The 19,149-nt window shown below is 35.7% G+C and overlaps 2 protein-coding genes across 4 annotated transcripts in view; both read right to left on the bottom strand.

Annotated features, from left to right (window-relative positions):
- Nucleotides 1-15,941, bottom strand: part of LOC131691736 (ras-related protein Rab-23) — a 29,673-nt gene extending 13,732 nt beyond the window's left edge. Inside the window, exon 1 of the mRNA XM_058978346.1 lies at nucleotides 15,802-15,941. The gene's annotated coding sequence lies outside the window, so the exon portion shown is untranslated. The remainder of the gene's footprint in view (nucleotides 1-15,801) is intronic.
- Nucleotides 1-19,149, bottom strand: part of LOC131691737 (protein yippee-like) — a 256,645-nt gene that overhangs the window by 100,012 nt on the left and 137,484 nt on the right. Inside the window, exon 1 of one of the 3 annotated variants that reach the window (XM_058978348.1) lies at nucleotides 15,802-15,940. The exons of the other annotated variants lie outside the window; for them this stretch is intronic. The gene's annotated coding sequence lies outside the window, so the exon portion shown is untranslated. Of the gene's footprint in view, nucleotides 1-15,801; nucleotides 15,941-19,149 lie in introns of those variants that run through there. 3 annotated transcript variants of the gene reach the window in all.

The following is a 19,149-nucleotide window of genomic DNA, read 5'->3' on the forward strand; positions in this document are numbered from 1 at the left end:
TATATATATATATATATATATATATATATATATATATAATAAAAAAATATGGTAATTTTATGCATTTTGACGAATTTGGCGCCAACTCGTTGGCAGCACCCTCTCAATGAAACTTTCTGTACATGAGAACTTTCTCACAAAAAGTCACTTTGCGTACCTTGTATGGCAAAGTAGAGGCGAAAAGGTATTCAAATTCATGAACAAAAAATATTTTCATTGTATAGAAATAATACAAAATAGCATGCATGAGTTTTAAGACAAATGTTAAATACAAAAATTAATAAATAAATAATTATGTAAAACTCAATACATAATGTTGTGGTGGTTATTTCTTTCCCTGATCCTTCCTCAGAACTAAACAAGAAAATAAAGAAGTAATAATGGAATATTTGTTTAATACCATAAACTCTTTTCAATGGGATTCTTGATTAATAAAAATATACTTAGTTGCTCAATAAGACAATATCTTCTTACAAACTGAGTTTTATTGGGTTCTGAGATGATTATGACTTTCATTGGTTTAGTTTTCGATAAAAATACACTGAAAAAATTCAGTTTGGATAATGAAAAATTTGCATTTTAAACTGCAAATATCTAAGAACGAGTTATAGGGAATGAATAATTCTGTGCGAAAGAAATATGCACTGGAAAAATATATAAAACAATTTATATTAAAAATTAAAATTGCAAGAAAACCCATTTTTTGTCTTTATCATATAAAGAAATGCAATCACTCTAGAAAATGACTTTTCAACCGAGGCCCGAAAGGCCGAGTGTCATATACTATTCGATTCTGTTCGTCGAGATCGGAAAATATTTGTGTGTATGTGTGTGTCATTTAAACTCACACAATTTTTTTCAGAGATGGCTATACCGATTTACACAAACTTAGTTTCTACTGAAAGGTATAACGCTTTTATAAGCTGCTATTGAGTTTTTAGTTGATCCGACTTCCGGTTCCGGAGTTGCGGGTTGCAGAGTGCGGTCACACAGCAAATTCTCATACAAACTGGTAACACCATCATGTCCGAATGATGTAATACATATCGAAAAGGATCCAACATTACTTTGATTTGCGGGTCTAGCTCACTAATGATCAAATAAAAGTAGCTTTGGCCACATTGGCTACCTATGGCGATTCTTGATGCCCCGGGGAACTCGCCAAGTTCCTAAGCTAACATCATACCTATTTCCAAGAGACTTCTTAGCCGATTTTTACGAACTTAATTTCAAATGAAATATACAGTAATCCAATTGGTTACTATTGAATTTCATTCGGTTCTGACTTTTGGTTCCGGGGCTACATGTTGGTTAGTAAGGTCTCACTGGAATTTCCCATATACACCATTTCAATCGTAATACCTCAGAGGCTAAAAATCTATTGAAATAGTCTCCAAATTACTTCGATTCGCAGGTCTAGATCACTAGGCATGATCGCACCGCTAGGTGGATTAAAACAGGTTTTAAAATGAGGTCTGAATCAACAATTTGAATGTGATTGCATGATGGAGAACTTATCGGTTATTTTTTTCTAGCGAAAACTTTATAGGTACATAATTTTCTGAAAGAATATGCTTTTCAAATTCGTACAATTCCTTTTATTTATTTACTTTATTTAAACTGTTTTTTTTTTTCAAATTTTATTCTATATACTCATTTTTCCAGGTTCTTAATTTCATGAATTTTATTCGTTTTTTTATTTTATTTATTTTGAATATTTGACTAATTTTAAATACTTGATCATTTCATTTTAAACATTATTTGCATTCAGAATCCTTTTTGCCATTCTCAAATAAAGAAAGGCTATGCGATCACTCTAGAACGACTCGCTAACCGATGCCCGGAGGGCCAAGTTTCTTATACCATTCTAACCAGTTCGTCCAGATCGCAAAATGTCTGTATGTTGTGTGTATGTGTGCGCGTCATTTAAACTCGCACAATTTTCTCAGAGATGGCTATACCGATTTGCACAAACTTGAATTTTTAGTTCATCTGACTTCCGGTTCCGGATTTACTGGTTGAAGAGTGCGGTCACACAGCGAACTCCCGTATAAACTGGTATCAACATGATGTCCGAATGCTGAAATGCATATTAAAATGGGTGTAATATTACCTGGATTTGCAGGTCTAGATCACTAATGATCAATCAAAGTAGTTTTGACCACATTCGCCACCTACGACGGTTGGTTGATGAACCCGGGGAAGACGCAGTTCCAAAGCTCATTTCACACCTATTGCCCAGCGAATTCTTGACCGATTTTTACAAACTGGATTTCAAATTAAAGATACAGTAATGCTACAGACTGCTATTGAATTACATTCGGTTCTGACTTTTAATTCCGGTATTACAGGTTGGTTCAGGAGCGGAACCAGAAAAAAATTTCGGAGGGGGTCCAAAATTTCGACTTTGAAATGTTCATTGTACAATACGTAATATGTAATACCCTCATTTAATTGAAATAAGATTTGGTAATCGAATCTGGTTTGGAATGATTTTGAACCTAGAAAGAATTTAAAATAGAAACTATTTTAAAATTTCTCAAGAAGTTAAAAAATTTGGGGGGGGGGGGCTGGACCCCCAAGACCCTCCTCCTGGATCCGCCACGGGGTTGGTTAGAAAGGTCACGCAGGAATTTGCCATATGTATAAACCGTTACAATCGTAATATCTCACATGTTGAAAATGTATTGAAATGGTCACCAAATTCCTTCCATTCGCAGGTCTAAATCATTGATTGCCAATCAATCATTCTTTGAATATATTGCCCACTATCTACAATTCCGGAAGTCCCCGATTCCGGGTATATTCCACAATTGAAGTCACATCGTTACTTCGATGATGACTGATGTTCTCAAACGAAGTCTCAAATGAAAGGAATACTTTGGATACCTTCTGATCAGATTATATATTTGATTTATTTTATTCACTATTTTCCTTTTATGCATTTTATTCATTTTTCCAGTTAATATCTTTCATTTAGATTCTGCATTGCAATAATCAGACGAAGTATTTTTAGTCATCAATTTTATTCACAATTATTTTATTTGTTTAGTTTTATTTAGTTTTTTCTTCTCAAGTCTGTTCATTTTGTATATTTTATTGATACCACTCATTTTTTTGTTTTATTTATTTTTTTCCTTTCATTTACTTTTTTATTTTATTCATTCTATTTATTTCTTTATTTTTTTTCTTTTTATTTATATTATTCCTTTTATTTATTCTATTATTTTTTTGTTCTTGTTGTTTATTTTATTTATTGCCTTAATTTCAAAACTTTTTTTTTGATATTGTCTAATTTCTCATGTGATGGTTATATTAATAATTCTATCTATATATATATATATATATATATATATATATATATATATATATATATATATATATATATATATATATATATATATATATATATATATATATATATATATATATATATATATATATATATATATATATATATATATATATATATATATATATATATATATATATATATATATATATATATATATATATATATATATATATATATATATATATATATATATATATATATATATATATATATAAAAGTCAAAGTGTTTGTATGTATATGATTTATAGATTCTCAAACGGCTTAACCGATTTCCGTAAAAATTTATACACAGTAGGTATTTGTTATGGGGCATGTTTGTGTGCTATTAGTTGGAGATTATCTGCCCGCCAGATAGCGCTTTGAAACAAATTGTGTTTTTCTCCTATTTCGTTGAAAATCGCAGCAACGCGCGATGGGTATTAGCTAGTTCAATATAAATTTGAATCCTTTTTTATTTACTTGCTTTATTGATTTTTTAATTCCTTTTATTTAATTGATTTTTTATATTTTATTCTGTTTATTTAGGTTCTATTGGTGTAGCCCTCGAAACTATGTTCATTCAAGTTTAGTTGGGTGCCTACTTCGAATGAGTTCTGCAAACTGATGAATGATTTAACAGTGATGCGAGTAAGAAATGTTTCATCTTACTGGTAGGTGGATTGCTTAAACTTTGGAAAACTAAATCTAAATGATCTTTAATACTATAACCATTCAATCTACTTTCTACCTCAGTCCGAGTAAGAGCTACAAACAAGCAAAGTTATTGACAAACAGCAGCCACACGATCTAGCAAGAACAAAGAAGTGCATTCCACTGCCCCGGGGTTTTTCAATGAAAACCCCCATTAGTTAGGTGTAGTATTTCCTAGCGGTTGTAAAGTAGGCATTGTGGGCAGTTTTCGATGTTTCTTTATAGTATAGTATACTTACAATAGTATTTCAACAGCAAAAATCTGGATAATAACAAAAATCTGCTTTGATTACGAACTACTACTTTTATTATGTTTGATTTGATGACATCCTTTTGAAATGGTCTATCTAAAGCAATTGTTTATCCAATATAAACGATAAAGAAAATCGTTAGAAATATTTCTCCGCTTTGACATTTTGTCTCATGGGCCACAACATTTTTATTTACATCCACTTTGACTGCATTCGAAAGATATTACTGTTTCAAAAACGATTTTGGTCCATCTAACAGTGTGATGTTTTTGATAACACATACTACATAGAACAGTGGCAGGGCTCAGAGAAATGCTCAAGTTTTCAAATTTATTTCATCATCAACTTATCCGAAAAGTGACTTCACAGTGAGCAATATATTTCGAATTGCTTGGATTTTTGTAGAATATACAAAAACTCTGAAAATAAGGGCCAGGGGTGTTCGTCAAAAAACGTATCTGTGCGTAGTCGATATTTTATCAAATTAAGAACATCGATTTTATAATATCAATTTTATCAATGTAATTACTTAATTGTTAAATGAACGCTTTCAATCCACCTAACTGTGTGATGAGACATTTCTTTTTACTATATTTATCGACTGCGAACATTTAGAACATGATGTTTCGCGATGTTTTTGATAACGCATTTTAGATGGAACAGGGGCAGAGATCAGTGGAACGATTTCATCAGCTTCAAACAACACTGAAAAACTGGATCAAGACTGGGTAAAAAATGAGGTGGCCTAAGCCTGATTACAGATGTGGCCCAACCTTGACGATAATCGTTTTCTTCAGTCGCTAAACACTACAGCCGAACAGATTAATAGTTAACCCCATAATAAATATATATACTTAGTTTAGCGGTCACATCGTTTTAGTCTGAGTTTAGAGTCGGGTTTTCACGACTATTTCAAAACTTTTTGGACTACCAAAAACAATACGAAAGCTCGAAGCTTTTTACAGATAACCTCCGCGACAAGCAATGTTCTGAAAAGTTTTCTGTCTGTCTGATAATAATAATTCCACGCTGAAACACGGATGGCAACATGTACCATATACGAGAAATGGCCGTGGCCCAACCCTGGCGATATACCCCTATATAATGTACACCGATGTTCAACGCATCAGACAGTTCACCTCAGATGCGAGCAACAAGAAAGAGACTAAAACAGAAACAGTTATTTCAGAATAAGAAAGCGGCGAAATAAACCATTAGTGCAAAATCATTTTCTTTTGCAGCATCGTGTTCCTCTCTGGAATACTGGTAATTAGTGAACATTTGAGTCAGCTCGTTTTTCTTGTTTCACACTGAAATGAGAACGAAAGGTTGAAGTTATTCCGCAAATCGGCAAAGGAATGCCAAGGCAAGTTGAATAAATGATTTTTCTCACTGGGAACTTGGCTGGTTGGTGGCCAAAATGACAGAATAGAGAGAATAAAAATAAAGTAAGTAGTTTTTTCTGTACATTATGTCGTTTGTAAGTGTACTCTTTTAAAGAAGAGCGAAAAAGACCGTAATTCCACTTTCTTACACGAGAAAGGTTGTTGTATAATTTAAAAACTCAACTTGATAGCCTAGGCCCACTGAGACCTATGCACCGCTCAGTTGAATGCGGTGAGATCGCAATTTGTCTAGGTGTGTATGTGTCAAATAATGTTCAAAATTCTCAGGAATGGCCGAATCGATTAGCGCAAACTTAAGCTCAAACTAAAGGTATAAACTCCCCATAGGTTCCCACGAGAGACAAACGAAAAAAGCATGTTTTACATTTCTCATAAAAGAAATGTATAGCCCCAACGACCCACTGCTAGTTATTCGACGCGGTCTACTCGGTCTAATCCCCGAAGGTGAATCTAGCCTATTCACGAGCTACCCGGTAGGGTGTCAAGGTCGATCCGACAATTCCGGTGAATCCTGACGTCCAGTTCACTGGCGCCCCGACGACCCGAACCCGATGCTACGTCGCGCTCTACTCAACTGGTCCCCGGCGGTGGACCCAGTCTACACCGTCGGAGAGTTCCCGGCGGCGGAATTTTCCCCGAAACTCAATTTGTGGTTCCACATTATAGCCAATGGCGCTATTTTGTTGGTCGCTTCGCCATTTCCTCTGCAGCTCGGAGAGTATACTCATAACCACTCTGTTGACAGCGTCCCAGATATGCTCGACGTGGCAGATCTCTTCGACGACATTGTCCACTGTCACACCAAGATACCTGTACGAACTTCTTCGAATCAAGGGCATCCGAAGACCACATGTTACGGTGTATCTTGCAAGTTCACACGATCCGAGCAAAAGAGGTAACGAAGCGTATCCAAACCGATGCAGGTACTTCTGGAAGCATCCATGCCCGGACAAAAACTGCGTCAAATGGAAGTTCACCTCTCCAGATAAACGCAGATAAGGTTTTCAGGTAATGAGGTAATGGTGACGATTTTCCCGAAAACATCAGATATTGAGACTTTCTTATTTGTTTTTTTTTTTGCATTAGGATTAGTAATAATGATGCGAATCAAAATCCTTTGTTCAATAGCTGTAGTGAGTACCCGAAATATGTTGTTCACTGCGATGTCATTTTTTGCGTTTGAAATTTGTATGGAAATTAGTATGGGTAAACCTACATTTTTGCATTTTCGATCCTGCAGACTACAATTCTGCCTGCAGTATGCCAACATTTAGATATAAGTATAGGATATGTTGAGCAATGTTGCAGAAGGATGTATGGTGTTAGAATGTCACTGAAACAAGTTATAGCTGTTCAAAGTTCGATAAATCGAATTAAATGCCAAAAATCATATTTTTTGCCAACACTGCGGGTGTACCAACAACATTTCATATAGCATACCAAAATAACATCATATATTTTAGATTTACCACATTGATATGTTTGGATGAATTATTTAAGAGCCTTAGCTCAATTTCATGGGCGTAGGTAGCTGAGGAATAGGGCATGGTAAGGGGGAGGGGTTTCAACATATTTAAATTCGAACTCAAATAACTGAAATATTGACGAGTTGGAATGTTCAGATGAATTATTTTAAAACATTTGCACAATGTCCTATGCAGAATAGTAGCAATGAAACGAAACATACTGTATCCTTTGACTCACTAGAAGAAAAGTTACAGACTGATGTCGAGTTGATATGTCAGAGGATTGCATTGATTATATTTCAGTTTAATACACACTATGATTTGATAGGATGCTCTTTGCCATGCTGTTCGATTGCTGTTGAACTGACTCAGGTGGATTAGCCAAATGTTTTAAAATAATTTATCTGAACATTCCAACTCGACAATATTTCAGTTATTTCATTTCGTATTTCTATATATTAACGCCCCCCTCTCTGTCCCCTCTCACTACGCCCTATTGCTCAACTACTATAGTTTTGTTATAAATAACCCATCGAATGACGAACTTAAATATTCTATTCACAAAGCGTTAGTAATAAGTCGATTGTCTGCCTAATTTTACCTACCTGTGATTTGATTTGACTTTCGAAATTTCTAACAATGATATTGTCCCATGCTAATTTGATCGTTATAATATCCGAAGAGGGAGTTCTAAGAGTTATAAGAAATGTCTCATCACACTGTTAGGTTAATTAAAAGCGTTTTTATTTGTAAGAGTTACATGACGGTGAGATCATGGTCATAAATTGAACCAAATATTTTGTAACATTTTAGATGTTTTAAGTGTTCAATGAAAATATAGACTTCTTTACAGACATCAGCAAATAACACGAACACTACTTCTCGTGACAAGCATGCTTGTATCATCACAGAGAACAGATTTTAACACAACCCGCAAGTAGATACGGAAGATCAAGATCGGAACAACATTTATCATCGATCGATTCTACATCGACAATCGATGTTTATAAAATTAAAATCTCTTAGTTTGTTAGGTAAGCCTATTTGTTATTCACTTTCGAATACTATTTCTATATCTAAACGAACAACTGCAGTAGAATAACTTGCAGAGATACCCTTATTGTGTTAGTGTCTTCTATCATAAGTAAAGTAAATAGTAAGAAACTGATCAAGATGAATTTGATGTATTCAAACGAGCGACGTCCATATTTGTATCGTGGACGCGTCAGATATCTGCTCGTTGAGATAAATCTTCTTCTTGGTCTCATTCTAGCTAGAGGGCTCGAAATAAGTACTATTTATAAAGCCCACTTTAAGTGTATTTGTGTTAATTGATTTGGAATTATATGCAGAAAAACCAACATGAATGATGTAAGATAATGTTCATTATGTCAACGAATAAACAAATTAACAAAAACATATGTAAAAACAGGCCCAGTTCAGTTGTACATACAATTTCTGCCCACGACGCAAAAAACACAAACTGGTTAGCCACATAATCGTATTCGTTGCGAAACTCAAACGAATCAGGGTCATGCCGTTCCCTTAAGTAGACATAAAACTCTCTACTTTATAGGCAAAATAGAAGCTAAAATATAAGACGCACTCAAGGTCTCCCACCTCCTGGCCACAGCGGCTCCAACTGACCGACCAACCGTACGTGCGTATCTAAAAAATATGCCTATATATGCATGGCGATATCTCAAACTCTCAACGGTTTCTCGACACTACGACGCGTTGGTCAAAAGCTTCTCAAACAAGAAAATCCGAAATAAAAATAAAACCCCGCATAGCAAGATTGGAAAAGGAACCGCGTCACGGAACGGTGACTACGCCGAGATTCGGAAAGGGTCGTTCTTTTTTTATGAAACCAACCACGCAATAACAATCCGTACCCTTCGCCAACGACTCACAGCCACCAATCAGCTGCTATGGACTATACTTTGACATTCACCCCGGCTGACTGTGATGGTAAAACCTTCCGTTATTGATGGGCCAGCACACCGAGACCGTCAGCTACAGCGACGTTCGAATATGGAAAATAATGAACCACCAGATGCTCAACGGCATGTGAAAAAAGACTACGACTCGATATGGAAACCGCTTATCAACCCGCCGCAGGAGACTGTGTGGCATCCATTAATGAAAAGGTCACGAACTGAAGGAGATTCACGAACATGAACGACGCAATTTTGACGTTTCGTTACTGTTTTGACTGCGTATATTATCGATTTGGTTCGAAGCTCAACTTTACGTAAGAGTAAATATTGTTAGCAAGCGTGTGCCACGGTTTAAGAAGCTCCACCAGCAGCAATTAGGTTGAGAGGTTTTCGGCCCAGCCTAAAGCCAGCAACATCTCTCTATGTTAACCCAAGGATCGCGCCAAATCTAACTTCAGCAGTACTGCCCATAATCGCAAATCAGTCCCATAAAGATAGAAAATCCCATAAAAAACGGGACAAATATACGATCATGGGTAGAGTAGACACGAAAATAAACGCGGGCGGAAGTCTTATGTGACTCTCTATTGATGTCCCCACGCTTTTCGTGGAGGATCTGGCTCGTGTTCTCAAGTGACATACAGGGTTGCCGATAATAAAGCATTATCCTTATATAGAGTCACTTTAGTGCGGTAATATGATAATGTCGAGTTTCGAAGAATTACAACACTGGAGATGTAAAATAATCATTATTGACGCGAAGTACCGAAAATTTTCAGTACCACATTAAAGTTTCGTTTTGTTTTTTAAATTGCGCGATTTTTTTTGACAAATCATGTAACAGTTGAATAGTTGGGACCTTTAAAAGGCATTCTGATCATGCACACGGTCATCTATAGTTTCAGAGGAAAATGTCGCAGTGCGGCATCTCTCCCAAACAATTGGAATAAATACCGCATCAAAAAAAAATAAAAGATGATAAACAATCACTTTTTTGCGATTTTTTAGAAATTTGAGTGAAGCGAATTGATCAAAAATGTTGTACATTATAATGTATCATTTCAAAAACATTTTGAATTTTTCTATGCAAAGATATCGACAAGCGACTCGGTGAAGAAGCTTTTTGCAGAACGTCTCTGAAAAATACGATTTCCGGTTTTAATTACCATTCAGGAGCTACTTAAACGATTTACACTTTGCATACATATTCTATGTAAAAACTATCTAATCTCGACGTCGAGTTTTCGAGATAATTTTTCAAGTGGGTTTTTTACTCATAAAATGGTGTAATTTATCGTGAAAAATAGCAATTTTTCTTTCAAATGAGTAAAAAACTCCATAATTGAAATTTTTTTTCGAAAACTCAACGTAGTGGTTAGGTATTTCTTACATAGATTGTGTATGCAAAGTTCGAAATAAATCGGTTAAGTAGTTCTTGAATGACAATTAACATCGTAAATCGTGTTTTTTCCAGAGACGTTCTACAAAAAGCTTCGTCACCGAGTCGCTTGTCGATATTCTTGCATATAAAAATTACAAAAAGTTATTGAAATGATACATTATAATGTACAATAGTTTGAATCACTTCGCGTCACCCAAATTTGTGAAAAAAATTCGCAAAAATAGTTTTTTGCACGCTGACACCCTTGGTCCTCCCTTAAATGAACATTTGCGTCAGGTATAGGTTCCTAACAAGGTATATCCACAAACTAACGGACTTAGCACCTTGATATATAGGATTATGAGTCTATTTATCTATATAAACGGGTGATATGTGTCTAAGTATTAATTACTTCGGTTTAATGTTCAAAGTGACAGGCACTAACTTTCGTGAACGCGTTAATTTGTATTGATGTCAATTTTGGGATAAGAACAAAAAATGAAGCTTTCGAGGATAAACCTAAGTTTATAAGTTTATTGTACAGAGAAATCGTCAAAAACTGGTTTTAAGAAACTGCTACTAACACATAGATGTCTTTATAAAGTTACTCCAACTCGATCATAACATAAGGAAAAAAATACTTTTATTTAGTTGGATCAAAAAATGTTGCTCGAAACCCTTTTAAAAAAAGTGAAGGTGCCGATTTTTAGGCGTAATCAAGTTTCATGAAACTTAGCCGAGGACACCTAATCACGAAAACTTTTCCGCGAACTAGAAAATACTTCTGTTCACTATTTTTCAGATTGAGACAACGGTGCGGCGCACAGTGGCCGGACAAAACCTATGTTTCAAATATTGATACTTTTTATTTATTCCTAATCCTAGGTTTCTAATGTATTGAATGACATATTCTCTAAATTTTGTGACCACCGAATAAGAATTAGATTTTTAAAGGCAATTTAAACATCGCTGTGTCAGACAATTCTAATGAAATTCACTTTCGAGATCACAATATCTATCTTCACTTTAAAAACATGTTGCTCTTTCAATTTTAATCCGATTTGAGTACAACTAGTTTCATTTTAAAAGGAATTTAAAAACTTTGTTGATCAATTAAACATGTTCGCCAAATTTGATTCTAACTATGTTTTATTACTACAAATATATCCTAAGTCGGTTGATAGCAAATTCTTTTTCACAAATGAATTCTGTACAATCAGGTGAAACAGTTCGGAACGGTCACCTATAATACATTCTATGGGAAATCATCTCTACTTCTCGAGTTTCAATGTCTCGTTTTCCGCTTTTTTCCCGGATGAAGAAATTTGGTGATTTTTTTTTCATGACAAAAACCACTTCAGTGTATTTTACATACTTGTCGCAATTGATGAAATGATTTCATCAAATATTGTATGGATTACTTTGATGCAGGATTGACTTTTAAAAATGTACGGCATCTCCCAAAATTACCCTATGATAAACGCACGAATGCACGACAATCGGAAATGATTGGGGTGGACGCTTCGACAAAGTAAATCATAAGATCAAGGGCTTTTCGATGGAACCCAGTGTAATTTAGAATCAATCCACTAGGTAGTGCTGAATACCTTAGAATTTCCTATACATTTGATACCGGGTCATATCTCGTGATTAGAAACACTTTACAGAATAAAGTCTTCGGCAAAGTAAACTATAAAATCAAGGGTTTCCAAGGGAGAACAGTGTTATTCAAAATTCTTTCCCTGTGGCGCTAAGGTATATAAAAATGTCTTATTCTGTTTTCATTAGGAAGCCTGGTTGTACCTTTCATTTGGAACTTAGTTTATGCAAATCAGTCCAGCCAACTCTGAGAAACAGAGGTGACATTATTTACCACATACACACATACGCTCACACATACAATTTTCCAATCTCGTCAAACTGAGTAGAGTGATTTAAAGCAAAAAGCTTACAATTCCTCATCACTTTTCTGGTTATACATCAGTAACCAAGCAAAATTCCAAAAGCGCCATTTTGATGATATTTTTTGGTTGAGTGATGTGGCATATCTAACTCAGTTTGCTCCAAAATGACTATGCTGGGATCCAAAATGACGTTTGTCATAAGCGGACCCTACACGAGCAGAAATATTGACAATAAATCATATATTGATCAATATATTGATGGTGTAAGGTCATTTTGAAAATATTGATTCAGTAGAATTTAAATGGGATTGATGGATTGAAGCAGTCTTGTCAATATAATTATTGACAATATTTCTGTCTCGTTTAGGGTCCGCTATAAGATAGCACAACAGCGACGATACGAGAAAGCCAAAAAGGTGCAAAATCAGCCTAGTCTCAAACAGTCCAATTTTTTTCGAATCAACATCAAATCTCGACGTTTGATTCATTGTAAAGGCATTTGGCATCAAAAAAACGAATTCGATTTCTGAAATTTTATGTGGTCCTCCCTTTGAATACTATTTTTTTCCGGATTATATAAGAATTTGAAAAATGACCGGACGATGCAGTCATATGCATATTTCCGGAACTATGGGTCTATGAGGACAGCTACCCTTTCATTTGAGACTAATTTTGTAAAAATCGGCCTAATCATCTTCGAGAAACTGATAAAAGCTTAATTTTGAAAGGTTGTCATTTTTCCAGGACTACCTAAAACTATTATAGTGGTCAATATGACCAATGAGACTTCGGATTGGAAGGGGAAGAAGGGTTTAGTGAGGGATGCAACCAACCGCATGTTATACTTTCCATTTGATACTTGGTTTGTGAAAATCGTTTCAGTCAACACCGATTAACCGAATTTCTGGAATATGCCCGAGCCCCGTAACTTCCGGAATTGTCGACAGTGGACAATGAATTCAAAGAATTCTTAATTGGCCATCTGCGATACGAAGTAATTTGATGTCCATTTCAGCAGAATTTTAACCTCTGAGCCGTTTCGATTGTAACGATTTATATGGGAAATTCCTGTGTGACTGTACTAATCAACCTATACTGCCGTTTTGCCCGCAATTGTCCCACGTTCCACAACTGACAACTACGAAAAACGCGATTGAAGATGTAAATTATAATAGCCATCGGCAGAGAAACGGTGCTATAAATAAGTGGGGCTGTTATGCCGTGAAATCGGATAGAAACCGAAAAATTCTCCTCATATCAGTATCATCACAATCTATGCAAACGATGTTTATTATTCGTATTATTAACAAAAGCGTGCGTCGAGCGCTTTCAGTTATGAGGAACATTACAGGATTGATCTCAATACCGCAATTATTAGAATCGCACACATTTCTTTTTACTGAAACTTTCTCCACCAAGTTATTTTTCAGTCCCAGGCGCGACGTAATTATGTTTTATTATATACTTTTTAGATTTTTTGTTTATGGGACAATAATAAGTAGAATTCCAATTCCAAGTTCTCTGGGGGTATCAAGAACTGTCATAAGCGGACAATGTGGTCAAAGCTGCTTCGATTGGTCATTAGTGATCTAGACCCGCAAATCTAAGTAATGTTGCATTCATTTAAATATGTATTGCATCATGTGGCCATCATGGTGTTGCCAGTGTATATGGGTATGTGCTGTGTGATAGCACTCCTCAACTCCGAAACCAGAACTCCAATCCAAATCAAGTAGCATCGCGACCTACGGCGATGCTACACCTTTCATTCGACTATGACATTGTTGAAATCGGCTGAGTCATCTTGGGGACTACACACATACACACACATACAGACATTTTCATATCTCCACGAAATGAGTCGATTACTATAAGACTCCGGGCCTCGGGTAATAAGTCGAAAGTCCGAGCGATTGCATAACCTTTCTATATGAGAAAGACAAAAGATCTTCTAGACCCCCGACCTATTCCACTGTTGGACGCAAATGAAAGAAGAAAGTACATTGTTTCAAATCCTATAGGTTTAACGATGCATATTTTTTAATAAGTCATTTTACAAAACACACCGTTTTACAAGTACAATCACGCAGAATATTCCATCTTCTAGCCCTTTCGGCCCAACCATACAAAGTATCTTTGGCCGTACTGGCCAATTAAGTACTAGAAAATGTTAGTAAGTTAGTAATTAGTAATTATATTTTCAAATTTCAGCGCTAAAAACAACAATTCGGTGTGCTTTGCTCATAGTTCGAAATAACGTACTTTTTCCTTTAAAATGTACGTTATATCGAAGTGTTTGAAAAAGACGTTTCTAAGAAAAGATCTTACCCGTTTCACCTCACCTCCTATATATAGCTAAAGATATAAGGTATAGCTTCAACGCGCCTTGTTTGGTGGTGTATCCATGCAAAGACCCCGATTCAAAATTTGTTGCTCTTTTAAGGGGTTATATACCTTCTCATTTTTCAAAAAATCGAAAAAAAATTTATTACTTTTTCTGAAAGTACAACTCCTTGAGAAAATGTTTCCAAGTTTTTATAGAGATCTGAGAAATACATCGAAAGGTACAGCGCTCCCATGCGCGCTTCGTCTACCAATAGCAGTGGTAACTTGAAATTTTAAACTCGATTTTCTCGAAATGTCTTTTTTCCAAAAATGGTTTTTCCGTGATCACGATTGCCGAAAAACCACTCAACCGATTTTCTTCAATTTTTTTTCGATTGATTGTAATAAATTTTTCTCGTACCTCCTTTTTCATGCAGAAATTTTTGTTTTGTAGATGAGAATTTTTTAACACAATTTTTAGGCAGCGATTTTTTAGGGAAAACGTTCCCGACTGCAGAAAAAAATTATTTTTTATTCAACTAATCGTTAAGTTACGAGGAATACTCATATACTAATGGAATTTTATGAGTTTTTGGATTTTAATTGATCTACTGGTCTTCAATCGTGATCACCACAAACCTCTTGAATAAAAAAAAGTTTCGGGGAAAAAGCCATAACTCCGTTAATTATCAATATATGTTTATAAACTTATGCTTGTTTATTTCACTGGAATATGTGCTACTAAAATACTATAAGTTTGATGTAATGAAATCATTCTTTTATGCCTTTGCGTAAGTTCAAACTTTTTGACATTTTTCACACAAAAAGGTATGTAACCCCTTAATTGCGGAAGAAAATGTGGCGGAAAGTGTAAGTGAAAGGATCGCAAATAAATTAGAACTAATAGTAATGAGAGAAAAAGTGTCAACAGTGCAGGTGTACTAAACGTGAAGAAATTTTGCCACAATCCGTGCTGATTTGACGTTATCCGGCTCACCGGAGCAGTATATTAGGCAGTAGTGTTAGGTAGATACTAAAGTAGCTAAAGTTAAGAGTAATACATTGAAATGATATCATATTTACCTCTGACTTTATTTCTCGTCAAGTTACTGTTGCTATTTGTAGAATTGTGTTGATTAACAGAACGTCTTCCTGAGGGTCGTTCGCATATTCGGCAGGCAAGAGCTTATATAAAAATTGTAATTATAGCCGAAAGATTGGTGCAACGGTGCTCGGAATTCCCTGGTACTAAACTACTAGATGGCGTTCGTTTTGTGCTTCGTACTCTATACACTGGATCATTCTCCGACCACCTCAATGCTTGTTTGTCCAATGCAAAAAGGGGGGGGGGTATGTTTGGATCTCCACCGATCAACACTATTAGCACTAACACACAGAAACGCTCTTCAACACCTTCCCAGCGAAGATCAGTGCATGAAGAGTATTAATTTTTTTAAACAAAATGCCAAAGCAAATTTTCCACGTTGTGATTTTTCTTCGTTTTCTTTCGCTTATTTAGCTTGGCAAACAATCACTATTCTCACTGTAGCATATTAGATTTTTTCATAGATTAATGGCTCAGCTCACGCACACAGATTATTTTGACTGAAACTAAATTTCCTGCAACAACCAATTCTTCAAAAAAAACGGCAAAATTTGGTCTAATACCGGCGAAAAGAAAATCTTCGTTAGCTGATAACTTCAGTCACACACATGAAGGCGCTCACAGCATGTTCCTACTCTCCAAACTCAATTTGGCAGGAGGTTTTACTTTTAGCACTAACAGCTGCTGTGTTGTATTTGCCAGGTTAGACGACGATATACGCTTACGAACTGGAGATCTTAATCATGCCAACTCCAAACTACTACTGACTTCACCTCGATTGTCTGGTCAACTCTAAAGTTTTCAGCTCTCCATACGTGCTTTCTGTGTCAGTGTGCACGAATCGAGCTTTTCCCTTTCTCTGCTGTGTACATCGACCGCGACCACGACGCACACTTGTATATTCAACCCCAACGCCGGAGCTTCCAATAAACTGCCTCCAACCAATCTAACGATTCCGTTCCGATAAACACGCATGAAATACCAAACCTGTTCGACCAGTTTTTTTTCACCACGAGCTCGGCTCTAAAGTTCTATTCACCTGAATTTCCCTTTTTATTATTTGTATTCCACCTTTCCCAGCTCTGTTACCCATACGCCTTCTTCTACACATTTCCCCTACGCCTACATACAACGGCAATGAGCCTCAAACAGCATGACCACGACCAACAGCTTGCAACATTCTACAGCACAGACGGAAAACTAGAATGAAACCCTGCCTGGACTTGTTTTTGCTTTGGTGAGACTGTCTCATGGCTAGCCGAGCTGAGCGGTTATGGTGGATGTGTTGAAAACATTGAGAAATAAACAAACAAAAACCAAAATAAATCTAACACATTCACGATTTGTGTGAAACAGCAACCATACTGTGGCATAAACAAACCTTCCATGAAACATGGTAGAGGGTCACGAAAACATCTATACCAATGCTATCTTACGCAACTATGGGGGTGTGTTTGGATAAACACTGTTGTACCGGTTGCATGAGGATTGGTGCACTTTCAAAACGGTGCGTCTAGATATAATTTTATTGCGATAAAACGTGAGCTTATTGTATGATGGTCTGCCAATGTGTCAAAATCGCGTATTTTTCAATTTAGAAAATCAATGTTGAGTTGAGATTTTAATATGCAGGGAAAATACGTATTGTTTGGTATGAGTAGATAACGACTAATGTTTGTTTTTATCTACCAATTAGTGATCTCTGATTAAGCTAGGCTTTCAAAGAATTAGGGACAGGCACAATTATATTTTTTACTGAGATGGGTCAAGTTGGTGCTGGATCTGTGGCCTTCGTCTGGCATGTAGTTGGTACGGATGTTCAGGACTGGCACCCGCGAGAATGTTGATTGTTTCACTCGACCAATTACTTTGGTTCATGGAAATAACGAATCACTTCCTCAGATCGGTGTGATATGTTCGAGTTGAATGCTCAGTGGTTAAAATGTGCATTCGGTTCGAGCAAATTGAGTCGTTTGGAGGATTGGTGGTCTCCGAGAGCAGATGTATATTTTCTTAGTGTACATCATAACAACTACCAATACCGACTAAAACAGAGATTTTCAAATTCTGTTATAAGATCGAGAAGAAATATAGCACAGTTGTAGTGAATATAGCATTCGCGTGTAAGGGCCAATACTGCTTGCATCTTTATCAAATTTATTAATAGTCGATTGATCCGCTTCAGACCTAGGAGACGAAAGAAAAAAATAGGAACAAGACAAAAGGCGGTTCCAATTCTAAATTTGTTTAGTATAGAAACAGACGACTAAAACGCGCTGGCATGAGAACATTTTCCAAAAGTAGACAAATTAGAGGACATCACACTTTTTGAGACACACATGTGTAAAATTTTGTCTTCCTCCTGAAGATCGGTGTTTAATTGACAGACAGTTCTTTCGATTTTGCAAAGTAGATGGCCCGATATCCACAAGGGCATAGACTGCAGTCGCCCAAAAAATCTAGTTTCGCTTAGTGTAAAATAGCGAATTCTTAAACTTTTCAGGAAAAAATGTTTAATCAGAATGCGTTGGAAATTTTAAATGCAAAGAAGGGTTCTGTCAATATTGCAAAATGGTAAATGCTGCTGCATTCAGGAGAGAGTGTTTAATAAAGTAAAAGCCAATCAATAGGCGGTTGAAAATTGACAATTTCTGACATTTCTAATGCACAAGAGATTCTTTGTATCAAAAAGATTTTTGTTTTACTTTTCATGAAAGTACTTTTAATGAGAATATAACCTATTACATGAAAAAACTGCAAAAAATAATAATTTTGATATTGTTGTCCCAGAATCGCACTTTTCTTCTTTCAAAAAATGTTACAACACCGAAAATCGGCTGAAAATGACAACGTAGCTGATTTTGTTGTTCCGAAGGTCCCAAAAAACCTTTTTGGCTTCAAAATTTTTCGTGTGCAACATTATTTTGTATCGCATTTGCTATACTAGCTCATTTTAAAAGTTCAAAAGTATTCTAACACCGTGTAATCTGCAAAATGTTCACAAACTCTAAATAGTTGAATCATTTCACCATTTTGACTATTGATTGTCAATAGACAATAACGTCTTTTAACGAACTGAATAAGCAAAAAATATTTAAAAAAAGCTGTTTTAATCCACCTAGCGGTGCAATTGTGCTTTTCTCATTTCTCTAAACTATGGTTGTTTATGTTCAACATAATTGTGGAAAAGTCCATTACATTCTTAGTACACTTTGCACTTATACACAATGGCTTGCCAGCCACGAACTTGATGAGCTACGTGTCGACGGTGACACTCTTGAAACAAAAAATATTATACTTCATCAGCCTAATCAGCATTAAATCAA

The sequence above is a fragment of the Topomyia yanbarensis genome, chromosome 3, assembly GCF_030247195.1.
Source record: "Topomyia yanbarensis strain Yona2022 chromosome 3, ASM3024719v1, whole genome shotgun sequence".
NCBI classification, from domain to species: Eukaryota; Metazoa; Arthropoda; class Insecta; order Diptera; family Culicidae; genus Topomyia; species Topomyia yanbarensis.